Raw genomic sequence first — 21,347 nt, forward strand, 5'->3', positions numbered from 1 at the left:
AACCCTCCACCCGACCAACACCTATTGAACATGCCAGAGTTGCTACCACACTCTAACCATCTTAAGCACGATCCATGTCGCCATCAATCCCATAGAAAATATACCACACGCGAAAAGTTGATCAGGCTTTTCTGTGATGATATATCGCCGTACTTCCTTGCTAACAACACATCATTTCGCTAGTTTATTATCATTATTTAAATTTAATCACATCTCATAGTTCGAATACCAATTGCATGAGTACACGTGGCAAGGTAGCATGGTTCTAAGGTCTGCGAATGAATGAGTACAATAGCATGGATATCGCAGATATAGATAAAATCCATAGAGATTGAATGCACACATAATTCCTATCATGCATGCTACGTGCGGTTCCTAAGTTATAGTCTAGGCAAATCCACCTAATTCACTATAACCACGGCTCTGATACCAATCTGTAACACCCCGACAGCGGCGGAAAACTCGGGATGTAAGATAAAGCACACGCGCACATGGATGTTACATAGGAAACTGAATGAGTGCATATATTGAACACACATATTCGAAAACATAGTCAACAAGCATTCAAATAAAAGTACGAAATGTTCCCACACAGGGGAAACGGTAGGGCATATTGCCAACAAGCACAACCAAAAGCATGCAAACAACAAAACCTAGCCTGCAGGCTGCTAAAGTGCCATGCTACCCGACCTAGCCACGATTCGCTTGAATACCTGAAAGGAATACTTAAACGTGTCAACACAAAGGTTGGTGAGTTCGTAGGTTTGTGTACAAACAAGTTGTATGAAAGCGTTTTATGTCGTCAATAGAATTCAAGTATAAAGTAGTATGTAGTGGCTAAAGATCAACTTGCACATAAGTAAGCGAGCACACACAATCCTCAACAGGACCGGCTAATAGTATAAAGCGAGCACACACAATCCTCAAAGGACCGGCTAATATGTATAAGCGAGCACACACAATCCTCAACAGGACCGGCTAATAGTATAAGCGAGCACACACAATCCTCAACAGGACCAGCTAATAGTATAAAGCGAGCACACACAATCCTTAACAGGACCAGCTGATAGTATAAAGCGAGCACACACAATCCTTAACAGGACCGACTGATATGTAACAAGTAGTCAGATAGCCATAGAGTAGTAAAAGCAGTTACGACATATATAAAAGCATAGATAGTATTCCTTTCACCCCAAAACATAAGTAAAGAAAAAGGGGCTACGATGACTCACAGCGATCCGGTACAAGCGTAGTGTACAAGCATAGAGAATGAGCACAGATATAAGTAAGATATATCTATTTGAATCCAAGTATGTCTTGATGTAAGCCTAATCACAAGTCATTGATCATAGATGAACACACGTATTAGTTCTTGTAATTAATTATTCACTGAAATAACCTTGATGAATTGATGATTTGGTCCTTTGATGCTCTTTGAAAGTTTTGACTCGAAAAGTGTTTAAATGAACTTTAAATACATGAACTGGACTCGAAATGAACGTCTTTGAAATCACACCTAAATACTTATCGTGTTAATGAGTTGAACATGACTTTAGTAATGAACTTTAGCCTTAGAACTTATTTAGTTGTTCATAGAATTCGTACTTTGTTAATTAAGATGATTCATAACTCTAATGTACTGGTCTAGTAGTTATGTACAAGACCTAGTCGATTGATGTTCATGTAGGTTATGTCCTAGGACAAGATCGTTTTAAGAGTCAAGCTAGTGTCAGGATCGTTTTAGGCTCAGCAAGATCGTCCTAGGTTATTAGCACAAGATCGTCCCATTTCTAGGACCAAGACCGTCCTTCTGATAGCTGGTTCAAGATCATTTCAAGTTTCTAGAGTTTCAAGATCGTTTCATGTTTCTAGGGTTTCAAGATCGTTTCATGTTCAGGCTAGGCCAAGGTCGTCTCAATGTCAAGGCTTCAAGATCGTCTCATTAGACAACTCAGGATCGTTTTGGTAAACTAGCTCAGGATCGTTTCATAGACTTTAAGGGCAAGAACAAGATCATCTTTGATTCAAGAACACAGATTGAGCGAAACCGATCTTAGAAGATCAGTTACCCAGAAGTGTACCAACATAACATCACATCACAATACAACACAAGATCAAATCGAGCAAGCACAAAAGAGAACAAGAAGGCTGCCTAGGACGATCTAGGCTTCAAGATCGTCTCAGCAGAACCATTCTAGGCACAAGAACAGGTACGAGATTGACAACAAGGTTTAGATCGATTTCAGGACTTGTTTGGACATAAATCTAGCACATATATACATTATAACACTAACCATTAACACTTTTAACGATTTCAAGACCATCTACAACATGAACAAGGTGTGGCACATCATGAACAAGTTTTCCCTCATTTTCAAAAATGGGTTTTGTAGATTTAAGCATGTTATGACCCAAATTTGTTCACAAAAAGGTTACTAAACACATTTAGACTCAAACTCATTAGCTTTTAACACGATTTTTATTCAAAAACTGGACCAAATCATCAAGAACATAATACTTGAAAAATACACTTTTAATTTGATCAAAAACTCAAAATTTGTTGTTGCTACCTAAGAATTGTTTCCAGAAACGTGTTTTGATCTTCACAAGGAGGATAAAAGTACAAATGATTTTGGTTTAACAACCCAAAATCAAAAGATGAATTTTGTGTGTGTGTGAATGGAGGCTGCAAGTGTGTGTTTTAGAGAGAGAGATGAGATGAAGAAGACGGATGAATAGTTGTTTTATCTCACTAGGGTTCCCCTTCCTTTCTTTATATACCTTTCCTATATCAAATGAACTCCATAATTGCAAGGGCCATTTGCAAACATTTTGAACTAGAACTTTCATAAATACGAACATTTACGACTCGAAATCTAGTATTTTTATCGTATTAAATTATAGACTCGTCTTAGAAATTAAGATTTTTGATTAAATGGGCCTTCATGTAAACACATATCTTAAGTCTAAAGCACGTCAAGAACTTAGATAAAATTTGTGGATTTTATTTATTACATTTCTAAGATGGTTGTTACAGATAATCATGGTGCTATTGCCTCTAGCTTTAAGTCCTTGACGAGCAATCCTAACTGCCAATTCTGATTGTGCCCAGATTGCTCTAAAATCAAGGAGTAGCTAGCTAAGAAAAGGTAACTTATTTTATGTAATATATGATGTATCTATTAATACATATGTGAGTGATTCTAGTTCTATGGTTCATGTACTCATCATAAGGATTCCATACAATTCAGAAGCTATCAAATGACCAAAGAAAGCTTAGAGTTGGAACGGTTGATCTCTTATATGTCGAAACCATGGAGACTTATGATTTACATATAAATACTTAAAAGTGTATTAGACTAATGGATACCTTATGTGTACTGAGAATTTCTCGGAACCTTGTGTCTATTTTTTCCAGTCTAAGACCTTGAAAGTTATGTATTAATTCATGGTTACGACGAGATTGCCATTACTCATAATAATGAATATTTTGGTCGTAGTTTCTTAGATGTATTGTTGTATAAGTTAGAACTAGATCATAATTTCTCACAGTCTTTGTTGTCTCCTAATACTGATGACATAACTATAACAAAAATAAAATCACCTAAATAATTAGAGAATTCCTCCATAATGTGGCATAAACATTTTGGCCACATCTCACGAGTTTGCATGATACGAGTCATAAGGATGGAATATTACATTATCTTGACTTTAGTGATTTTGAAACATGTATTCAATGGCTTAAGGGATTAAGAAAGGAGCCACTAGAAGTTCCAACTTGTTGGAAATAATTCACTCTGATGTTAGTGGCCCCTATTCCGCATCCATCTCAAGACATGCATCATTTATTACGTTCATTAACAGTTATTCACGTTATGTGCACCTATATCTGATCTGATCCCTTAGAGACTTTTATTGATCTTAAATCTTTGGTTTTAAACCAAATTAATCATAAAATAAAAGTTGTGAGATCAGATAGAGGAGGTGAGTATTATGGTTGACATACTGATATTGGTTAAGCTGCCGGTTCTTTCCATAATTTTTTGAAAGGAACAAAACATAAGTAACCAATACACCATATTTGGTTCTCCTCAAAATTTTATGTTTCTAAAAGGAGAAATAGAACCTTAATGGACATGGACATAAGTATGTTTGTCAACACTAACTTACCTACTTTCTTTTGGACTGAGGCCTTACACATAGCTGTTCATATACTCAATAAGAGTTCCATTAGAATCTGTCCTTAAGACTCCTAGACAGAAAGGAAACTGAGTCTAAAATATATGAACGAATGAGGCTGTACTGCCAAAGCAGAACTCCATAACCCTAACTTAAAAGAAACGGGATCCTAAATCCCTTACATGTTTTCTTTATTGGTTATTAGTTTTACTATCTTTCTACACTACTAGCATTATTTTGAGAACTAAGAGATCAGTAGGAGCATGACAAATCATAAGTTAAGATTTGCTAGAAGTACAAGAAGCGAGGGGAACCAATCGTCGGTTATTATAACTCCTCCGATAACTTCTCTTGTACCCAACGCTGCTCCTAATATCACTGATCCACCTTCTCCTAATCAAAATCTTCCTAATCAAGATGCTACTAATGTTAAAGCATCTTATTACTAATGCTATCTTCCTTACTAAACCTGAAAATCAACTCATGAGATCATCTAGGTCACACAAGGCCATAACTTTTGATGATTTCATAACTTATTTAACTGAAGTTGAGGACATTGGAAAGCTTACTGATCCTACCTCTTATTAAGAAGCCATTAATAGCGATCATACCACTTAGTGGAATGAAGCCATAATTTGAAAGCTCAATTCCATATAGCATAATGACGTTTGGGACTTGGTTGAATTTCCTGAAGAATCTAAACCTGTAGGTTGTAAATGGATCTTCAAAACCAAATTAGACCCGAATGGAGACGTCAAACGCTATAAGGCCAAACTGATTGCGAAGGGCTTTACTCAAAAGGAAGGAATCGATTATCAGGAGACCTTTTTTCTCCTGAATCTCATAAAGATTCCTTAAAGATCGTCATGGCATTCGTAGCTCATTATGATTTAGAGTTACATCAGATGGATGTCAAGACCACTTTCTTGAATGGAAACTTGCAATAAGACATATACATGTGGCAACCTGATGGATTTATTCCAGAAGGTAAAAAGCACATGGTCTACAAGTTGAATAAGTCCATATATGGGTTGAAGCAAGCATCACTAAAATGGTACCTTAAGTTTAATGAAGTCATAAAAGGACAAGACTTCCTAAAGAACCAAGTGGATTAATGCACCAATCTCAAGATCAGTGGGAGTAAATTTATAATCCTTGTTTTGCACGTGGATGATATTCTTGCAAGTAACAACTTGGATATGTTGCATGAGTCGAAGCATTTACTTTCGCATAATGTCGACATGAAAGATCTCGATGATACCTCTTATGTCAAAGGTATCGAAATACATCGAGATAGGCGTAATTATGTTCTAGTTCTTTCTCAAAAGACTTATATTGAACACATCTTAGCACGCCATAACATGCAACGCTATATGCCCACTATAGATCTATTAGTGAAAGGAGACATATGTGATTGTTTCCAATGTTCGAGCATTGAGATTGAAAAGGAGCAAATGAGGATGATACCTTACTCATTTGTAGTTGGGAGCATTATTTACGCTCAGGTCCGTACTTGTCCAGATATCGCTTATATCGCCGATATGCTTGGGAGTTAACTATCTAATCCCGAATTAGCATATTGAAAAGCAGTTAAAAGGTTCTACGATATCTGCTAAGGACCAAAGACTACACATTAACTTATAGAAGAGAAGGTGACATCTTAGAAGTAGTGGGATGTTCTAATTCCAATAAGAAATCTATTTCTTGATATGTATATATTTATGATTAGCTTGCAAACCTATCTTTTGACGGAGTCATAAGTAGAAACTGACTGCAACGTCTATCATGATATCTGAACGTTCATAATTTCATGTCATAAGATGTTGTTAACGAACCTAGTTAGTGGACTCGAAAATCGTCAACTTTATTTATAGACCATTGAAGCTTCACTGTGATTAACTCAGCTACCGTAACTTGCTTGAACAGTAACAGTTCAACTGACGATGAGATGTATCTTGATACAAAGTATCTGTTGTATATGAACGGATTGAGGAAAATGTTCTTTGTATTGAGTACATAAGTACACATAATATGCTAATGGATCCAATGAGCAAAGGTCTTCCTCCTAAAATCTTCGTAGGACACGTGTCGAAGATGAAGCTTATTAAAGGACCTATTATAATAGCATGTTGTACTTATTGGTCATTATTATTAACTTTATGAAAAAATTTTCCTCCTTATTCAGATTTTGTTTGTCTATTAGTTACACTTCGAGCTCATAATGGTGTATAGACATTATATAACAAAATTTGTCTTAGTCAATTGATCATTGCTTATTAGTTTTAGATTTGAGTCATAGTTTGACTAGTGGGGGTCCTGAGTTGATGTTCTTCTCTACGCTTGTACTTATTGACTATGATTTCAGTTTAAAGCAAAATGAGTATTGTCCCGGTCGGACTTATTGAATACTCATAGATAAATGATCGCTTGGTCAAGTGGGAGAATGTTGGAACCACGTTAATGTGACCGTCACTGATCGTTTATCATTCGTGATATGATAATTGACGATAACTGAAATCCCTATGTCTAGTAACTATACGATGGGCGTATTTACTCTTAAAGACATATTATAGGGTTTCCCATTAGATGATTAGAAATACGGGGACTTATATTGCACATACTAAACACCAGATGGCTAAAGTTGTAAATGATCTCTCTATAAATAGAGAGCCATTTCCAACCATTTTAACCCTAATCTTCCACCTTTTGTGTGTGCATTTTTTCTCCTAAAACTCATATCCCATCTAAATACAATCATCTCGTTTTGGGAACCTGACAATCAACGGCAAACATTATTGCTCTTACAAGGTCTACTGGATCAGGTATTATTATTATTATCATATTTTCATTATATTTACAATACGAATCATAATTATTCCAACAGGTTCATCCTAAGGCAACATACTTGAAAACCGCTCCATTAGCTAACCATGAGCTTTGTGCAACTCTATATGATAAAAATTCGGCAACTAGTTCTATTCGTCGTCCTATTGCTCCCCTAAGGGCTTCATCATCTTCTCAAAATTATAGTATTCGAACACTTCTAATTGATGATGGTCCTATTGAGAGTCATGATGATGAAAACACATATGATGAAAATACCCAAGAAACCGGTTATGAAACTGGTTTTGAAGATGATTCCTCAATTCCTGAACACACAAGTGTTCCTAATGTGGATCGTGGTAGGGCCAAGAAAAATGCAAAACTCACCATTGATTTAACTGAACTAGTTGTAGATATGAGAAAGGCAATCGCCAATCTTGTTGAAAAAAAAAGTCATGGGGCCTACAATCGATGAATGTCATGATAAGTTAAAGTGGCTTGGGTTGGAAGCCATTGATCCAATTTTCTTAGCAGCATTTGGTATTTTTGGCCAGCCTTCAAATAACTATAGAAAGGCATGGATGACACTACCATCAGATTCGGAAGTCTTAAAAAATTGGATTACAATGATGGCGAAGACTTTGGGCATTATGAAGTAGTTATCTTAAGTAGTAATTAACTTGGCAGTAGGTCTTATTCGTATTTTGTAGTACTTATATTAACTATGAACTAGTTGGTAGCTTACCTTTAACTAGTTGGTACCTTTTTTGTGAACTAGTTGGTACCTTGTGATGAAATGTTTCTACTGATGTATTTCTATTATGTAATGAATGATGCTATTTATATATTCTTATGTGCTTTGTTATTGATTTTTTGCTTTCAATGTATTTCATTGCTACTGATGCGTTGCCATTATAGCATTTTTTTTGACATATAACATTGTTTTCACAGCTTAATGGATAATGCTCAAAAACTTGCTTTTATCATTTTCGTTTACTTTTATTTTAAGTATTTCCGGCCTAGGCATAGTAAATAAAATAGGGATAATACATACATAATGTCTGGCCATGAATATACAATGGAGCTTTTAGAAGGAAATGCTATACAATGCACCGAGTTATTGCACATGTCATGTGATTCATTTGTTTGATTATGTGTGCATTTTAAAGAAAAAGGTTGGTTAAAAGATAGCAAACATGTATCAGTCGAGGAGAAAATGGCTACATTCTTGATGATAGTTGGTCACAATCAAACGTATGTATGGATTAAGCGTAGGTTTCAACACTCGGAAGAAACGATTCATAAGTATTTTCATGAAGTATCAGATAAAATGATGATATTTGCCGAAGAAGTTATACGACCAACGTCATTTAATCCTAATCCAAATATTCCATGATATAATAGGAGGGAGCGACGAATTTTCAAGGTAAAAATACTGTTGATGCCACTATAATATTGATGTGTCATTTGTGTATAATGAAAACCAGTCAAGTTTTAAATTTATAAGTCAAGGAAATACCAAACTAAACACACACACTTACGGACAGTGGATCCGTTGGTATGTAATATAGCTATTAGGTAAGACCAGGTTCGTTCGTAGGGACTATGTTTAAAAACTAAGCTAGACTAAGTAATCCTAGGGTTTGTTGGGGATTTTGTGACCGAGTTGTCACGATGCTTAAAATAATAAAACAAAAGACAAGAATCCGGTATTACCGGGGCAAGCTGTTTCAGATGAAACAACAAAAATATTTTGAAACAAAGACTAATAGTTAAAAGGTTGCATCTATTTGGAACAATTCACATGCCATGACAACTTTTCTCACGTTCAAATTCTCGTTAGATTCACCAAACTACTTAGTAGGGCTGTCTTTAGACTCACACTACCCTATAAACAGATTCTCGTTAGATTCACTGTTATGCATTAAGACCTAAGTTTTGTAACTATGACTCTATCTTCTATGTAAGTGAAGATTCTTCTAGGTTTCTAAAAGTCACTTGACACTGATTAACCTAGTCACCCGGATCCGGTTTCCGTTCGCCAGATCAACTAGATTAACCTAATAAAACACATGTTCAGTTGAGCCAAATTATTAGTTAACCATCTCCTGTTGGTTACAAGTCAAGAGACCACATTAATTATAGACCGATTAATGTTTCACAAACATATTAAATGACCCTAAGGCCTTAGTACTAATTCGACCTAACCAAATCAATATAACAACTTTGTATATGTAAACCAATAACATTTGTCTGACTCGATAATCATGGATTTGCGACAAGCATAGCAACGGTTCAACAATCTAATATAGAAAACTATCACGACATGATCACATTATCCAAATAGATGCAAAACTCTTAGCTACTCATGACAAGACAAATAAACCTAACAATCATTAACATAAATAAATCCATAATAATAATTGTCAAACAAATAGTCTTACAATTCTAACCCTAATAACAATGATAAAAGTAAAAGAGAGATCAAACTTATAGGGATATTGAAGTCACGCAGTCCTTAATGCCGCTCATCCGAATCAACACCACGAACCCTAATTAATTTGACCTAATGCTTATTTGTTGAATGGTAATTGTTGTTGATAATTGATTCTTGATCTTCCGGATGATATGGAAGTTTTATGAGGGTTTAGATCTGATGAAAATACCCTAGAAAAGACCTACAATTCGTCTGGAGGAAGTGAGCTACGACTCTTAGGGTTTAGGGGGTATTTATAGGTTTTCGGGAAAAACCCTAGTTGGTCGACCTTACCCAGCGGCGCTGGCTGACTCCCAGCTCCGCTCATGATGTCTCATATCCGTTCATGAACTCCCAGCGGCGCTCAAGATGGTCCCAGCGGCACTCATGAGCTTTAGGATGACTTCCAGCGGGGCTAGAGCTTTATGTGAGCAGCGCTGCTCCTGGACATCAGCATGAAAGTTGTAGATCTTTCTCTCGCCTTTCTGTGGATAGCTTACTCTTCAGAAATGGAGTCCATATGAAGAATTTATGCTCAAAATACTAACACATGGTCGTATGCTTCATGTCGGCCTCAAATTCTTCATGTTCCGTTTGCTAGTCTTCGTCCAAATGTCTTGTGGCTTCGTGTTAAGTTGAGTAGAGATGTTTGCCTTCACTTGCACACCTTGTGAACCTATCATAACATGTCATCCCATTAAGTACCAAACGTTCGCATTTCTAAACTCATTTAGACATCAAAACACGACCTAATAATATAGGAAATAATCACAAAATGGACGCTCATCAAATATATTGTATTATATATATATATATTGAAACTTTTTCTATTTAGGGAGCGGTTGGTGCCCTCGATAGAACTTTGATACATGCTATTGACCCTCGTGATCAACAACATTTATATAGAGCAAGGGGTAGAGGTGAATGTTACCAAAATGTTTTGGTAGTTTGTGACTTCAACATAATCTTTACTTTCATTGTGGCTGGATGGGAAGGTGATGTGACCAATTTATACCTATCGCCCACATCGTTATTGGCCATTTTATTAAGTGTTTTAAGTTGATTTTATGTGCATTTGGCGCGTTTATGGTGTTTATTAGTGTTTTCAGGCGCTAAACAGGTTACGTGATCATTTGGCACATTTTCGGATGATTTCTGAGGCCAAGAAGTTGATTTGTGAGTTTGAGAGTTGTTTAAGGTTGAGGAGATAGAAAGTTGGAGCAAGTTCACAAGTAAAAAGGTTGTTTTTGATCAGCAGGTCTGGACTGCGTTGTAGTGGGGGAAGCATGAGCCCACTGCGCCGCAGTCACATGATGGACAAACGGGAACCAGATCCGTGGAATTGGACTGCGCCGCAGTGAGGGGTGATCAAGCCCACTGCGCCGCAGTCACCTGAAGGACAAATTGAGACGTGGATCCTCACTGCGCCGCAGTGAGGGTATGCATGGCTCATTGCGCCGCAGTGAGTGCACGGGAGCTGAGGGTTTTGGACGCCTTCTGCATCAGATTTTGGGAGGAGTATAAATAGAAATCAAAACCCTATTTTCCAACTTAGTAAAACTCTTTCGAGGAGCTGTTCTATAAGGGATTTTTCAAGGATCAAGAGCAAGATATTTTTCCATCGATTCATTGAAGATTCACGAGCACCCAGCTAGATCGTATCTACTTTTATTGTCTTGCAATTTCAATTTCTTAAATGATTGGTACATCATGTTTTTCTTTCATTTTAATTATTATTTTGAATTGATCATAAGTGGCTAAACGTTTAATCATCCACCTTGATGAAACTAGACGAATGATGTGATTGCTATATTTTTAATTTAAAGAGTTGATTTTAATTATCATTGTGTCGAGATCTTGATGATTTAATTCCTTTATATATATTATTTTGATATTGGTGGCATGTGTGTTCTTCGTTAGTGGTACTAATTGAATGCATATGTGATTTTCAAATGGTTGCTTGTCTATAGGCAATTATCACTAGTTCATGGTATGATAGTGAATATCATTTTAATGAAAGGAATATGTTGTCAACGTGTTTTATAATGGTTGGTGGTACTAGGGGTGATCAAGATACGGGCCAACCTGTCAAACTCGTTTAACCGGCCCGGCCCAACCCATTAATTATATGGTCCGGTCCACGGGCCTATATTTTATGAAATCTTGGGTTGCAGGCCGGGCCGGGCTAACCCGGGTAAAAAGCCGAGAACCCGGCCAACATTGACATTACATTGTTATAAGACTCATGTAGACTCACGTAAATATATTTTATATATTATAATAATACTTTTACTAGTATTTTAATATATTTATATATGTATTTCAGTATTTGATTTGGTTTTCAATTTATCCAACAAACTTTTTTTTTTATGTAAAATCATGTTAATAATGTAATTAGGAATTTCTCACATAATTTCTTAATGTTGTTGATAGTTAAAGTACGGTCAAAACGAGAATCATAATGAGATATTGTATTGTAGTTAAACCATTATTACGAAAACCATAAGAACACTTAAAAAACCATGAAATATATTGTTGTTCTCTGGGTTACGGGTTAACCCGCAAAAAACCAGAGCCCGCATGCTAACCCGGACCGGACCGGACCGACCTGAAACATGGGCCGGTCCTCGGTCCACATATTTTGTATTTTTCGGGTCATGGGTCGGGCCGGGTTGAGGCTGGGTCGGGCCTGGTTGAGCCCATGATCACCCCTAGGTGGTACCACGTTATCCTCACATAGATATAATTGTTAATTCGATAATCAAACAAGCTAATTGTTGGTAAGATTGTCTAGGTATTGGTGGTACCGGCTTAGGTAATTTAACTAGCACTTTAGGTGATTGGGTCATTTGTTCACGGTTGGTGGTACCACGTGAGCACCTTAATCCTTTTACGATTATCTTTTCAACTCAAATTAATTTGTTCTTAATTGAATGCAATCATGTTTGAAGTCTAGTGAATTCAAGGTGGATGATCTTTATTATTATTGTTTGAAGTTTTTCCTTACTTTTATGCAAATTGTCTTTTAAATTTCTTTTAATTTATTTGTCAAGAGAGAATTGAAGCAACACCTCTTTTTCCAAACCATTTTACCAAACAACTAGTTAAAACCAATCCCCGAGAACGAACACGGTCTTACCTCTTAACTATATTGCAAACGGTCGGGTCCACTGCCCGATAGTGTGTAGTAGTGAGTTTTTAGGTGATTCTAATTTATAATTTTTGAACTCGATTTAACACATCAGAAGGTACCGCACATGATGCTAGAATTTTAAATGAAGCATTAGTTGATCCTGATTTTGAGTTTCTCGTTCCCCCTACAGGTTCAATTTTATTGTTTTTTTTTTACCTTATTAAATTCCTAAAGATGTTGCATAAAACACTAATTGTTTCTTGTTTATTTTTAGATAAATATTATCTTTGTGATGTTGCATATAAACATACTCGGGGATTTATGGCACCATATCGCAATGTTAGGTATTGGCTTGGAGATTTTCATCAAAGACGTGTAGTAAAGAAAAGTTTAACCATGCCCACGCTAAGCTTAGAAATGTTATTGAACGCGCCTTTGGTGTGTTAAAGGTATGTTTTCCTATCTTGACACAAATGTCATCTTATCCTTTAATTAAACAAAGAGATATTACCATTGCATGGTTTACTATTCATAACTATATACGAAAAGAAGGCTTAAGTGATGAACTATTCGCCATGTATGATCAAGCTCGAATGCCTATTAATACGAATGTACAAGATGATGGTGACGAGGAGGATCACGATAATGATGATGATGAGCTCCCATCACACGGGAGTAGTACAGATCGACATATGATCAATTTGAGAGATGAAATTGCGGCACGATTAATGTAAAATCGAGTATGAATTTTTAGATGTATTGGAAACATTTTCTATTTGTTCTTGTACTTTCTTTTTTAATCTTTTATGTCAAGAGAAATCTATTTTTAAATTAACTGCAATAATTTAACATTATAAAATGGTTAATTAGATGATTTTACATTGTAACATCCCATACTTTTCAAGTTTGACCATTTGACTATTCCGTTAGTTAACGTTAGGTTCGTCAAGTTTATGTGCCTTAATTGGTTTATGTGTGATTAATGTGCTATATGTGTAAGGTTTTAATGTCTTAATGATTCATGTGTTAATGTATTTAAGATGATTAAATGTGTTTAAAGTGTTAGTAAGTATTCCCGTTAGGTCGTTTGAGCCATAAACGTAAAGAAGTAAAGTTGGGGGGCCTTAGTGTGAGATTTAGAAATTGTGTCCAGGAATTAGACCCTAATCCCTTTCATATCTCAGTTTCTAAACTCACTTTCCAATCCCTAGGCCGCCCCCTCCCTTCCCTTGATCAATTCTTGCGTGTTACGATCGTTTTTTGGTGTAACATCCCAAACTTTTAATTAACGGTCGACTTGAGTCGTTAAGCCAACACTTTGTGTCCGTTAAGTCTCTAGGAGATTTAATGATCATGTGTGTTTAATGTGTTATATGTGTGAGGCTTTAATGCCTTAATGATGTATACGTTAATGTGTTTAAGATGCTTAAGATGTGCTTAATGTGTTGTAAGTATTCCCAATAGGTGATTTTAGCCTAATATGAGCCATAAGGAAGTCTAAGGAGTAGTTTTGACATAGGTTGAAACTTAAAAACGGGATTAGGGGTTAATTAGACCCTAATTACCATCACAAATCAGTTTCATTTTCCTTTTCATCAAACCCTAGCTGCCCCCTATGTCTCTTGAGCAATTCTTGACCGATTCAAACGTTCCTTTGATGTTTTGAGTGAGATTTGGTTCATACATTGTGTTCCTTTCGCCATCTATAGGTATTTGAGTTATTCCTTTCATGATTTAATGTTCAATAGATCATTTATGTCACCTCATATCTGGTCTTGAGGTTTAATTAGGATTCAAATGCGTTTGATGGTCGAGTTAGGTCATTTCGGGTGTCAAAACAATTGTAAAATGTGTGTAATGAATCCATGAATCAATATATGATTTTATAGCGTCAATTGAATCTCATTTTCGGTAGGTGTCATGGTTAATTTCCATGGATGTTTGATGGTCGAGATCTTTTGTAAAACAAAGTGTTTATAAGGTCTGAAAATTCAGTCATATTGCAAAAATTGTATCTGCTTTATAAGAACGAATTGCATTTTTGGTCCCTGTGTTATCACACCTTTTGCAAGTTTGATACAAACATGTGCAAAGTCGCGAAACACATCCCTGTTGCATTTTTGGTCCAACAGTAACGTTCCGTCTATTTTCTACCGTTACTGACATCATGTGCTCCTCACGTGAGGGGTATACTGTCTTTTCATATAAACGAGGACTATTTCTGCAACTAACCAAAATGCATAGATCACAGTTCTCGTATACAAGAAGTGAAGAAACCCATTTCACAAACTAATATTCAAAGTAACTCATCTATGGATCTCCATGGTGCTGCATTTCCCGATTTCATATACAAAAAATCCCAAAATAATCACAACCATCTCCAAATCACATAATTATCTCAAAAAATCAAAAAAAGTATCATACATATATATACCCAAAAAATGCACATACCTATTTCAAGAAATCACAACACATCATTAAATCGGAAACGGTGATGGCTGGTCCCGATGATGGTGGTGATTAGATGGTCTCGATGGTGGCGGCGGTTTGATGGTCTCATTGGTGGCGGTGGTTTGATTGTCTCGATGGTGCTTATAGTCGATTGTGGTGGCTGGTCCCAATAGAGATGAAGAAATCTATTTTTCAGTGGTTGGTGGTGGCTACCGGAAAGAATGTCTAAGCAGTGGTGTTGGAGATTAAAGGGATTAGATAAGTAATATAATAATCAAATGATAATAGGTGATTTTGCAAAATATTTGGAAATTTATTTATGTGAATATAATAATGATGATTATCTATCAAAGGGTTTGTAGTAAGGGGTTAGATTTTTTTGAGATAGAAAAGTCTGGATCTCAAAGAGTTAAAATAAAGAAATGTGTTCAAAATTGATGTAATAAAATATATATATATATATATATATAGGGTAACACTCCGGTGAGAACAGTCTTAAAATAAGAACGGTGAGAACACTTAAAAAACATCATTTTGATGCATTAAAAGTCCACAAAATTAACATAGTGCATAACTAAGTATCATTATTTAAGTGTATAACAACACATTGGCCTATCAAAATCAAGAAAATCATGTTTTTTGTTTTGTGCATCCATCTTGGATGCATATTATTCAAAATGATACATCCACCAAAAAACGTGATTTTTTCGATTTTGACGGATCAATGTATTGTTAAATACTTAAGTAATGATAATTAGTTATGCACTATGTTAGTTTTATGGACTTTTAATGCATCAAAATGATGTTTTTTAAGTATTCTCACCGTTCTTATTTTAAGACTGTTCTCACCGGAGTGTGTTTGATATATATATATATATATATCATATCTGTGTGTGTTTGATGATGAGGAGGATGATGATATATGTATTTGGGTGAGTTGCAAGAATAGTCCTCATTTACATAAAATGACAATATTGCCCCTCACGTGAGGGGCACATGATGCCATTAACGGTAGAAAATAGACAGAATGTTACTGTTGGACCAAAATTGAAACAGGTGTGATATGACGGGGATGCGTTTCGCGACTTTGCACATGTTTGTATCAAACTTGCAAAAGGTGTGATAACACAGGAACCAAAAGTGCAATTCGTTCCCTTTATAATAATGAGTTAAGAGATGAATCTTACATTTTTGAAAAGCTCTATGTGTCCTATAAATTCGATATGAACAAAGTTCCTTTCGATTTTGCTCAGAGACGGGGGAAAAATGTTGATTTTCAATGGTAGTCGGATTTCAGGCAAGTTGTGCAGGCCTGGTTTGAAAACGTCATAACTTGTTCATTAGAGCTCTTCAAGAGTCAAACCTTACATTTTTTAAAAGCTCTTTGAGTCCTATACATTTGCTAAGAACCGAGGTTTCTCTCATTTGGTCATCTTTTATGCCAAAAATAGTCTACAAAACTTAAAGTAGTCAAAATATGAAACTAGTCTACAAAATATGAAAGTAGTCTACAAATGAGTCAAGTAGTCTATAGAAGAGTATAGTAGTCTATAATAGATGAAAGTAGTCAACAGAGACTATTATACGACACGTATATATACTATAGGCCGGTTAAGCTTCATTCATGCTCGTTAATTGGTCCGATGTTTATTATGGGTAGTCGGGAATAATTGCTTTGCACGGTAACCTTAGTTATCATTTGTGTGCGCTTCTTCGAGGTAAGATACACAACTTTGACACACTGAGGTTCAATAAAAACATAGTTTTCATATAATAACTTCCCCTAATGATATCTTGATTGCTTATGGGTATTCAGAACTATACGGGAGGTGAGATGGGCTATGTAGATGTATATCGTTGCCTAAAATGCTACCCCAAAGATATGTGATGTCATAATATGATATGATATGATGTGAAATGCTATGAAATGCTTTAAGATGTTATGAAATATGATATAATATGATATGTATTGTTATCAGATGCCATGATATGATATGATATGTATTGTTATAAGATGCCATGATATGACATGTATTGTTATGAGATGATAGATGATATGCAAGGATATACGATATGAGATGGAAGATGATATGAAATGGCTTTTGATATATGAACTATATGTGCATGTGTAGATGTGAAATGTGATGATTACATGGCTTGTACATCTAGTTCACTAGACTTTGTAAGTTGCCATGACACGTGCACATTTATGGGCCTAAACGTTAAAGTGATTTGATGTGATGTCATGATTGTTTAGTTAATGTGGACACCTAAACTATATGTGATGCAAATCGAGCTCGTCAATGACGTGAGAAGTGTTAAGCTTAACCCGTACGATTGTCAGTGTAGTACGTTGATGTGGTTGCTTGGGTGATTCCTTGCAACATAATTACGTGGTATGGGTATCTCCTGGTGACTTGATTACCCACCAATGTCTTTGAACATACGGACTACTCCTGGATTGGCTTGCCATTCCTTAACAACATTGATGGACCGTCGTAAGGCTCATCCATCCAATCGGGTGTGAGGTTTCCTGTTAGGTCTTATGACTGCCTACACACAAACTTACACCTTATATGTTATGTCACGCCTAATGTAAGTGACTTATGTCACACTATACGATTAGGGTGATTCAACCTATTATGATGATGTTTGATACGATGATATGTTATGGATGATGTGATATGTGCTTAATGATTTAATATGACTTTTATATAATGTTTAAATGGACAGATGTTTTATTAATTATGTATTTTCTTACTTAGCTAATTCTAGCTAATTCGTTAGCTAACACTTGTTCTTTTAAAATGTGTTGTGCCCTCAGATCCAACATTAGTGAGCAGGTAGATGTGAGAAGATGTGAGGCATGGGTAGATGATCTTGAAGTCGGTTGTAGTTTACCCATAGTGGCAGCTCACATTAGACATTGGCTTATGATTAGACAATTATGATTTGCATTTACTATGTTGTCGGTTGTTTAATGTTGGGCAACCGATGGATTTCCATTTGAACCTATTTTGATGACATTGCTGGTAACACCTATGAGTAAATGAACCAAACAAATTCTTTTGGTTTGGTCTTTCAAGTTTATTTCCGCTTTCTTTTGACGTCGTTAGGCGAAAGTTTTTGGAAATCCATATTTTTAAACGACGGGTGTTACACTTGTTGATTTGAAGAGGCTTTGATCCAGAGTTTGCATCCTTTGTGTAATCTCCAGGTATTTGAGGAATTATTACATTGATTTCATCTCCCTTCAATCCCTTAATCCGTTCCATACCTGATCTAGGTCTTTAGAGGGCTGATTGAAGTCAAAATCGGGTGTTTTAATCGATTCGGCAACCTAGAAAGTTTGTTATTGTGATGTAAATAAGCTGGGGGTTAATCAAGGATTTCGTTGCATCATTATGGTCTTAAAATGATGAATTTTGAGGTACAAAAGTCGTTCATAAGGTTTGGGATCGTTTGGGGTGTGTTTGGCTAAGTTTTGGAGGTTAAACAATGAGGTTTGTGCAGATTCGGGGTCAGTTTCGACGCAACACCTTGTGACGCAACCAGAAAACAGCGACTTAAGTTGCGACGCAATTTGTCCATTGCGACAGAATTTTCAAATGGCCATAACTTTTGAACCGTAACTCTTTTTTGACAAATAAGCTATCCACGGAATCGTGAGAGAGTCTACTTTCTAATAGTAATGCTTTCAAAAGATGATTATGATGTCAAGTTTCCTAAAAGGTTAAATTAGTGAGTGAATACCAAGTTCCATCGAGTTTTGTAAGCTCTAAAGTATTAAACGAACCTCCGATGCATCAAACATTGTCATGGGTCATGTTTGTAGGTAATTAGACTTGAGTCATGACCATAAGTAAGTGGGTACTTGTTAGCTCATTATGTTATCTAATGATTATAGGTAGTCGGGAATACTTGCAAAGCTCTGTAACTTACGTTATCACTTGTTGTGCTCTTCAGCGAGGTAAGATAACATCTTTTGTCACCTAATGGTACAACAAAACCCGTTTTCATAAGTTAAACCTTCCAAATGTTTATGATGCTTAAAAGTAAGTTAAAAGGTGATTATGGGAAGGTTGTTACGGGATATGTGGCTTATCATTTATGATGTATGATATGCATTTGCAGGTTGCAAAGGTAAGGTGTAAGTCCTTATGAAATGAAATGTTGGCATGATATTGTTATACGATTTTGAAATGATGATATTCTTATGTTATATGTTTGTATGCATGGCTTGAACACCTAGTCACAAGACTTATGATTAGGATTGCCATGTTCACGTGCACGTTAAGGGCCCTAAAGTAAAAGATGATTTATGTAATTAGTTTAGGTGAAAGTCTAGCTTAAGCTAATATGATTAAGAATTCTCGAGCACATGTAAAGTATTGTGTTAAGCTTAACCTGTGTTAGCTCCATGGAGCTAGTGCGTACGTGGGCACGTGGTATGGGAATCTAGATACCTCATGTGGCATAGTTACGTTTGATTGGGTGGAGTAACTAACCACCATTGCATAAAGACATAAACGGTTTATTCAGTTCGAATGACGTAAGTCTATTCCTTAACGAAGCCGATGGACCACCTTATGGTTTACCCATCATGTCGGGTGTGAGACTCCATGTATGGTCTATGACCGCCTGCACACAAACCTCACAACCCTATGTAAGTGGCGTAAGTCACTTAGCCTACGTCTAGGCAAAGAAACAAAGTAAAGAAAAGAAAGAAAAGAAAGAAAGTAGGAACATTAGGTATAAGATGATCCTAATGTGATATGATTATGTGTGCAATGATTTATATGTATGTGATATTAACATTAAAGATGATTTTGTTAATATACCTGAATTGGCAAATGTTTTCAATCTTATGTTATCTTACTAGCTAACACTTGTTCTTTTGAAAACTTTGTGCCTTCAGGATAAACAAGCTTGAGCTAGGAAATGATTAGCTCGGTGACATAGGTAGAAGTAATAAAGAAGATTAACATTAGAAGTTGAATGCTTAGACTTCACCTTATAGCCTTATGTCCTGGCTACTTCTATTTATGATTATTGAACATGTAATAATGATGACATTTATGCCGGTGCCATAACTTGGATTTCATTTATATTGTTTCGATGATGCATTAGTAACCATATTTATCGGATTCGTTGAGCACCCCACGAATTCCATTCTTGGTTCAACGATCCAATTCGCGATAGGATTCGCGAACCGAAGACAAAAAACACCGAACTGGTAGAGGGTGGTTCGACAACCCCAAATAGGTGAGGTTCAGTAAACTGGACAAGAAAAATTCATGTTTTGGAAGAACTGGAATATTCAGTGAATTGCGTTTGGGTTTAATGATTTTGATTTAAGTAGTAATTAAACGTTGCGATTTTCAAAATAAATATATTAAGTGGATGGAAAAAAACAAAAGATAGAGTATTTTTTATGTATTTTTTTTTATTTTATGTTTTGCTTGTAAACTTTTAAGTTTAAAGACTTGTAATTGTTTTTTTTGGAGTATTGAAATGTTTGGACTTTGGAGTATTCAATATTCAAATCTATTATTATATTTTTAAATTTGGGTTCACTGAACTGAACCGTACCGAAGTGATCCAAAATGAGTCTACCCCTCCCGAACTGGATTCGCAGGACCCCTGCGAATTGCAATCCCGAATCGCGAACCCGAACCCGGACAAACTGCGAATTATGTGACTATGTTAGTAACACCATTTATAAAGATACCATCCAATTACGGATGTGGTGGTTTTAAAGTGATCCATTTCCGTTACTTTTTAACCGCCGTTTGGCAAAGTTTTTGAAAATTCAGGTTTTTAAATGACGGGTGTTATATACATATTCAGACATTTTTACAAAAAACAAATAGCTATCATTATTCAGATTTCAGACATTTAAACCACCTCTTTACATTCAGAAGTGGTATTTAGATTTAGACACAAACCTTTTACAGAAAACAAACAACACCTAAAAACTTGATCATTAAGTTAACAATTCATTCATATTGCATCATATAAATATGACCATTAATATAACACAAATAAAAATCATTATGAAAAAAGATTAATGTTGATTTAAAATTGATTTCAAAACTCAATGTTTTTCAAGTATATTTTGTTTAAAATGATAAAATAAAAATAAAAATTACTTTGTAATCAATAACATATTTAAGAGATAATATATGTCCAAAATTCTTGTCTTTTAATTTAAATTAATTGTTTTATAACTTGAGAACTAATAAAAGAGATATAGAGATATATATCATCGTTTAACTTGTCAAT

The sequence above is a fragment of the Erigeron canadensis genome, chromosome 7 (genome assembly GCF_010389155.1).
Source record: "Erigeron canadensis isolate Cc75 chromosome 7, C_canadensis_v1, whole genome shotgun sequence".
In the NCBI taxonomy this organism is placed as follows: domain Eukaryota; kingdom Viridiplantae; phylum Streptophyta; class Magnoliopsida; order Asterales; family Asteraceae; genus Erigeron; species Erigeron canadensis.